The sequence below is a fragment of the Mercenaria mercenaria genome, unplaced genomic scaffold, assembly GCF_021730395.1.
Source record: "Mercenaria mercenaria strain notata unplaced genomic scaffold, MADL_Memer_1 contig_1310, whole genome shotgun sequence".
NCBI classification, from domain to species: Eukaryota; Metazoa; Mollusca; class Bivalvia; order Venerida; family Veneridae; genus Mercenaria; species Mercenaria mercenaria.
The window spans coordinates 1-6932 of record NW_026459293.1 but is presented as its reverse complement, the minus strand read 5'-3'; the positions used below and the strand labels follow the sequence as shown (position 1 = coordinate 6932).

The 6932-nt window shown below is 32.7% G+C and overlaps 1 long non-coding RNA gene across 1 annotated transcript; it reads right to left on the bottom strand.

The window, feature by feature from the left end:
- Positions 1-3688: 3688 nt before the first annotated feature.
- On the bottom strand, positions 3689-6918 carry LOC128551614 (uncharacterized). The gene is made up of 3 exons (XR_008368846.1): positions 6612-6918; positions 4208-4300; positions 3689-4006 (listed from the first exon to the last, which is right to left on the bottom strand). It is a non-coding gene; the product is annotated as an uncharacterized LOC128551614 (long non-coding RNA).
- Between the last annotated feature and the right edge of the window lie 14 nt (positions 6919-6932).

Below are 6932 nucleotides of genomic sequence, written 5' to 3'. Positions count from 1 at the left end.
GACACCAAAAAAACTCTATTAACCTTTGACCTCTAAGTGTGACCTTGACCTTGGAGCAAGGGTTTTGGTCTTGCGCATAACACGTTGTCTCTTTATGGTGAACATTTATGCCGAATAATTCCAAAATCCCTTTATGTATGGCAGTTATTGACCAGACAGAAACAGGCCCTTTTAACCTTTGACATCTAAGTGCAACCTTGACTTAGGAGCTAGTGGTCTGGGTCTAGCAAACTTACATTGAAACATCCAGAAACATTTTCTATAAAACAAGTATGAAAGTCTTACACTTTTTCTACATGACTATTTTATAAAGTTACAATTTTTATGAAGAACTATGCTCAGAGAAGTTGAAGATTAATCAAAGTCCACACTTTTAACTTCCATATTCATAATATCATTAACAGTTTGAGGATAAAAAGTATTTTGTAAATTAATAAAAAGCAAGTTCTTCATTCATGACAATTATTTCTTTTTCCTTAATTCTTGATATTTCTTCTCTGATTCCCCCAATGTGTTTGGAAACAAGATTAAACCTTTTGTATCATCCCTGTAGCCATGTTGCAATTTTTATTAGCTCACCTGTCACAAAGTGACAAGGTGAGCTTTTGTGATCGCGCGGTGTCCGTCGTCCGTGCGTCCGTCCGTGCGTGCGTAAACTTTTCCTTGTGACATCTCTAGAGGTCACATTTTTCATGGGATCTTTATGAAAATGGGTCAGAATGTTCATCTTGGTAAATTCTAGGTCAAGTTCGAAACTGGGTCACGTGCCATCAAAAACTAGGTCAGAAGGTCTAAAAATAGAAAAACCTTGTGACCTCTCTAGAGGCCATAATTTTCAATGGATCTTCATGAAAATTGGTCAGAATGTTCATCTTGATGATATCTAGGAAAAGTTTGAAACTGGGTCAAGTGCGGTCAAAAACTAGGTCAGTAGGTCTAAAAATAGAAAAACCTTGTGACCTCTCTAGAGGCCATATATTTCACAAAATCTTCATGAAAATTAGTCAGAATGTTCACCTTGATGATATCTAGGTCAAGTTTGAAACTGGGTCATGTGCCATCAAAAACTAGGTCAGGAGGTCTAAAAATAGAAAAACCTTGTGACCTCTCTAGAGGCCATATATTTCAAAAGATCTCATAAAAATTGGTCAGAATGTTCACCTTGATGACATCTAGGTCAAGTTCGAAACTGGGTCATGTGCGGTCAAAAACTAGGTCAGTAGGTCTAAAAATAGAAAAACCTTGTGACCTTTCTAGAGGCCATATATTTCAAAAGATCTTCATGAAAATTTGTCAGAACGTTCAACTTGATGATATCTAGGTCAAGTTCGAAACTGGGTCACGTGCCATCAAAAACTAGGTCAGTAGGTCAAATAATAGAAAAACCTTGTGACCTCTGTAAAGGCCATATTTTTCATGGGATCTGTATGAAAGTTGGTCTGAATGTTCATCTTGATGATATCTAGGTCAAGTTCGAAACTGGGTCACGTGCGGTCAAAAACTAGGTCAGTAGGTCTAAAAATAGAAAAACCTTGTGACCTCTCTAGAGGCCATATATTTCATGAAATCTTCATAAATATTGGTCAGAATGTTCACCTTGATGATATCTAGGTCAAGTTCGAAACTGGGTCACGTGCCTTCAAAAACTAGGTCAGTAGGTCAAATAATAGAAAAACCTTGTGACCTCTCTAGAGGCCATATTGTCCATGGGATCTGTATGAAAGTTGGTCTGCATGTTTATCTTGATGATATCTAGATCAAGTTCGAAACTGGGTCACGTGCCATCAAAAACTAGGTCAGTAGGTCAAATAATAGAAAAACCTTGTGACCTCTGTAAAGGCCATATTTTTCAATGGATCTTCATGAAAGTTGGTCTGAATGTTCATCTTGATGATATCTAGGTCAAGTTCGAAACAGGGTTATGTGCGGTCAAAAATTAGGTCAGTAGGTCTAAAAATAGAAAAACCTTGTGACCTCTCTAGAGGCCATACTTGTGAATGGATCTCCATAAAAATTGGTCAGAATGTTCATCTTGATGATATCTAGGTCAAGTTTGAAAGTGGGTCACGTGCCCTCAAAAAGTAGGTCAATAGGTCAAATAATGAAAAAACGTTGTGACCTCTCTAGAGGCCATATTTTTCATGGGATCTGTATGAAAGTTGGTCTGAATGTTTATCTTGATGATATCTAGGTCAAGTTTGAAACTGGGTCAACTGCGATCAAAAACTAGGTCAGTAGGTCTTGAAATAGAAAAACCTTGTGACCTCTCTAGAGGCCATACCCTTGAATGGATCTTCATGAAAATTGGTCAGAATGTTCACCTTGATGATATCTAGGTCAAGTTTGAAACTGGGTCACGTGCCTTAAAAAACTAGGTTAATAGGTCAAATAATAGAAAAACCTTGTGACCTCTCTAGAGACCATATTTTTCAATGGATCTTCATGAAAATTGGTCAGAATTTTTATCTTGATAATATCTAGGTCAATTTCAAAACTGGGTCACATGAGCTCAAAAACTAGGTCACTCTGTCAATTAATAGAAAAAACGACGTCATACTTAAAACTGGATCATGTGGGAAGAGGTGAGCGATTCGGGACCATCATGGTCCTCTTGTTCAGAATTATGCTCACAAAATTGGAAAAGAAATGTTGCACTGGACACATATTTTCCAGAAGAGTACACCTTTCTTAACTTCCTTATGCAATTAGCAATTGTTAGATTTCAATGTGTTTTGCAAATTATTCTTAGGCAGTTCTTCATACATGATGCATACTTTTCTTTCTCTCTAATAGTTGATATTTCTATTTCTCTGATTCTGGAAATATGGTAGTACATTCTGCAGATGTATGATCCATCAAATAGTTCAGCTTTTGTTGACCAGTGCTTTAAACAGTTGTGGCCCTTCAGATGATCATCTGAAATGGAAGAATTTAGCCATTTTCACACTAGTATAAACTTAACATGTTTTATATGTTCATAAAACACAAAATTTTAGAATGTAAAGTCTTACAATTATAATATTATCAGTCTGACAGACATTATCAAGAAAATGTCATTAAGAAGTGGAAAAACAGTACCTTACCTTACACAAGTAATAAAGAAATACAGCTTTGAATTCAAACAGATGATATATATTTGTCTGTATGTCTTCATGCATTCCATTTTCAACTAACACTATATATAGGCACATGATCACTTCATGTCCATAATGTATACTAAATTTCTTATGAATTGTTTGAAACTGTGAGTAGGCATACACGATGTACAAGTGTATTTGTGATATTTTAAAGGACATCACTCAATAAAAAGTAACCTGAAATGAAGTCTTGCAATATGTGCATGCCTACTTCATGTTGATAATTTCATATCAACTGTGACACAGTATGAAAACTGTAGGGGGAGATGAAATATAATTCTTATAATATAAAAAGGGGCATAACACTCCAAATTTAGATTTTAGGCTGAAATAGATAAAGGCCTTAATTTACATTTAAGGTAAAAGTATATTACAAGTTTCAAGGGCATTGGATAGAAAGTGGGGGAGGAGCTGAGTACATAAAGAACAAAAGAAAAGAAACTGTAACTCTTTCATTTAATTCAAGGTTCTAAAAGGACCATAACTTTAGAAAACTGTCATCAGATGTAAATCCACTATAATTATAATAGTATGTGTATAATTCTGCTGCTTGGCCATGAAGTATACCATGATCCATTTGAATATGATGGAATCTGCAGAAAGAGAGTTTTAATGCAAAAGGTATGAAGGAAGCTATGATATGACAATTTGAAAAAGAAAATGACATAATAACTGAAGAAACAAATAATCAAATTTGATAGTCCTGACAATATGTGCCTGTCCACTTTATGCTGATGTACCAAGTTTCATTTGAACTGATAAACAGTAATTACATAAAAAATTACCTTTTGATGTCTACTGTTCATAGTCTAGCCAAAGCTCCAGAACTGACTGCATTGAGGCATTTTGTTCACCATATCATACTGTAACTAAAAAAAGCTCAACATGTACATTTATATATACATACATTTTTCTTTCACAATTAACTGTGATTTCTCTATAAATTTCTGACACTTCACATTAAAAACGATTTAAATGTACAATGTACATAATTCTAAAATCAGTTATTATAGTTTGTAAAATAAGTGCTGAAAGCCATATCTATTTTCAAAACACTTTTAAACACCTACCTATATAAAATGGTGTGTAAATTGGCAGTCTTCTTCTTGGCAAATTTAGCATTCATTGTCCCATTATTTCTTTGAATAAATTTATATCTTCATCTGAAATAAGTATAGTATAGTATAAAAAAAAACTATGAGGAAACATATTGGTGGTTTTCAAAATAATGAAGCAAAAGTGTGACATAAGGGTTGGAAATTCAAACCTATTTCTTTTGGTGGTCACCTATTTTTTATGATAGCAAATAATTCAAATTTCAAGGAAATATACAATTTTGGGAAAGTGTTGAGAAATAACAATCAGATAATATTTTGAACAGCTTTCAGTTCATAAGTTCAGAGAATTTCCAATAAGATGGGTGAAAAATATTGCAGTGTTTTATGACAAGGAAATATGTAAACAGTAAATGTTTTTCAACATATATGAATAGGTGTTTGTGTATAGTTTGAAACTTATTTAATAAATGTTTGTGGACTTTGGTTTTTAAAATCACCCTTTCTGCACAAATCTGACATAAAAATAAAATTTTACCTAGAAAAGTTGTTGCTGAATGAAAAATAATTAACATATTATTATAAAACTTTTTTTTTCTCACATTTTGCAGGTTTATAAACCACATTCCAAATTTCAAAAATGTCTGGTGATTTTTAAGAGATGCACAGGGGACACATACTAAAAATCAGTGTAATATTCATTAAGTATTATTTTTTCTGTTCAAAAACAAGATTAATGGTGATCATCTTAAGACAAAAGTCTATTGAACAATTACTTTATTCCACAAAATAACTATAAAACTGAAAATTTTCGCAACACAAACATGAAAATTCAGCAACATGTAATGCTTTAAATGAAAAATAAGCAACTTTAAACACAATTAACACATTGAAATCATTTAGTTTACATGCACTGCTTATTCAGAGTAGAAAAATGACAAAATACCATGCATGGTAAAATGGAATGGTAAAATTCATACATCTTTATAATGCTACTAATTTTAAGAAGATGCACAGGGGACAAATGGCAGCAAAATATATATTCATGGAATATGTTCATAGTAAGTAAAATTCTTTCAACTACACAATACTAGCTACTGAATATTTACATATGTAGGTAAACTTTAATTAAAATTGATGTTTCCCCTTTTAAACCTGAAAACTTGAGAAAAGTGCAAAAAATAAAATTTAAATTGTCCTGGGATTCTTATATAATGCTTAATTATCAAGTAATGCCTGCATTTAACTTACACACTGCTAAGAATATAGAACTGCCACAACATATTACAGTATAAATGCTATGGTAACTGATGAATGTCAAAAAAAGGTGCACAGGGGACATCACTTTGGCTTAATATGTGAAGCTGAAAGCTGCTTTTGTAACCATTGTAACTTCCATTTAGAGGGAAATAAAGTAAAAACCCATTTTATTTAAAGAATACTTACAAGGGACATTTTTGGGTGTATAGACATATATGAAGATTCTGAAAAAGTTGATTTATAAAACAATAAAATCATAAGGTGTCTTCAAAGCTGTAAGGAAAAAGATCTTAGAAAAACATTATTACTTAAGAAAAGTAATGGGGTTATGAAATTGTAGTGTTCAACTTTTAAATGTATCACTATTTTTTTTGAAGGGGCTTCCATCACAAGACATGAACTATTGGTAAGAATAAAATGTAGTTAATGAAAAGAAGTATTTTGTTTTAAATGTGCAGAGTTTAGATTTCATTTAAGAAAAGCCAAAGCTGTAACAATTAAGTTTGGTTTGAAAAAGTAAATCTGTAATGCACAGTTGAAACCTTCATGCAAAATGTCACACTTTTGGTGCAGAGGGGACAAAATTAGCTATATAATTTAACATAACTTTAAAAATGCTTGAGCCATTCATCTGAAATTGCACACATTTCTTGAATACATTGATTTGGATATGATTTGCCCCAAAACACATTTTAAAACTGAACTGAATTAAAGTAAGGTGAAAAAGAAGAAAAAGCTTCATTATTTTGAAAACCACCCATATAAGGAAATCAGCATTATATATGGAATCTTGACAAGTGGGGATTAATGTATCTTAAAACTACTCATGTAGCTTAATTTCTTAATGCTGATTCTGTAGGTCTACAGCACAGCTGATTTATGAAGTTGAACAATTCATGCATGCCATGTAAAATAAATAATTAGATCTATGATACTATTTATTAATCACATCTTGCTGTAATATAGGCCTACTGTATGTTATTTCATTCCATTGTATAAATGTATAAATTTGTTGATATTTTGGTGCATGATCATGCTTCATTCAGACCCTTGACCTTGTCACCTATGCAGAGGTGTCCTTTCTTTGACTTACTTATAGACATTGTTCTTTTTTTTTTACGAAACTATTGTAGAATATATATAGAACATTGACATTTACCTAGCTGTACTGTTGGTCGACATCATGTATTCCTGTTGAACAAGAAATGTCAATGTGAACGCCCAGCACAGGTTCAAAAAGTTTGCAAATGACATTGTTTCCATGGTGCAGGTATTCATTCATCTGAAACAAACACATGACGGATTAAATGCACAGTAGACCTTGATTCTAATTAATGTTACTTTAAAAATATTGATGGTTTTTGCCGGATGATTCAGCACGTCCGATCAGACATATTTTATGGCATAAATGCAGAGTCTATGTTCAAATTATGTCAATTCGAATGCAAAAAGTACATCAACGTTTTTTTTCTTCGACAAT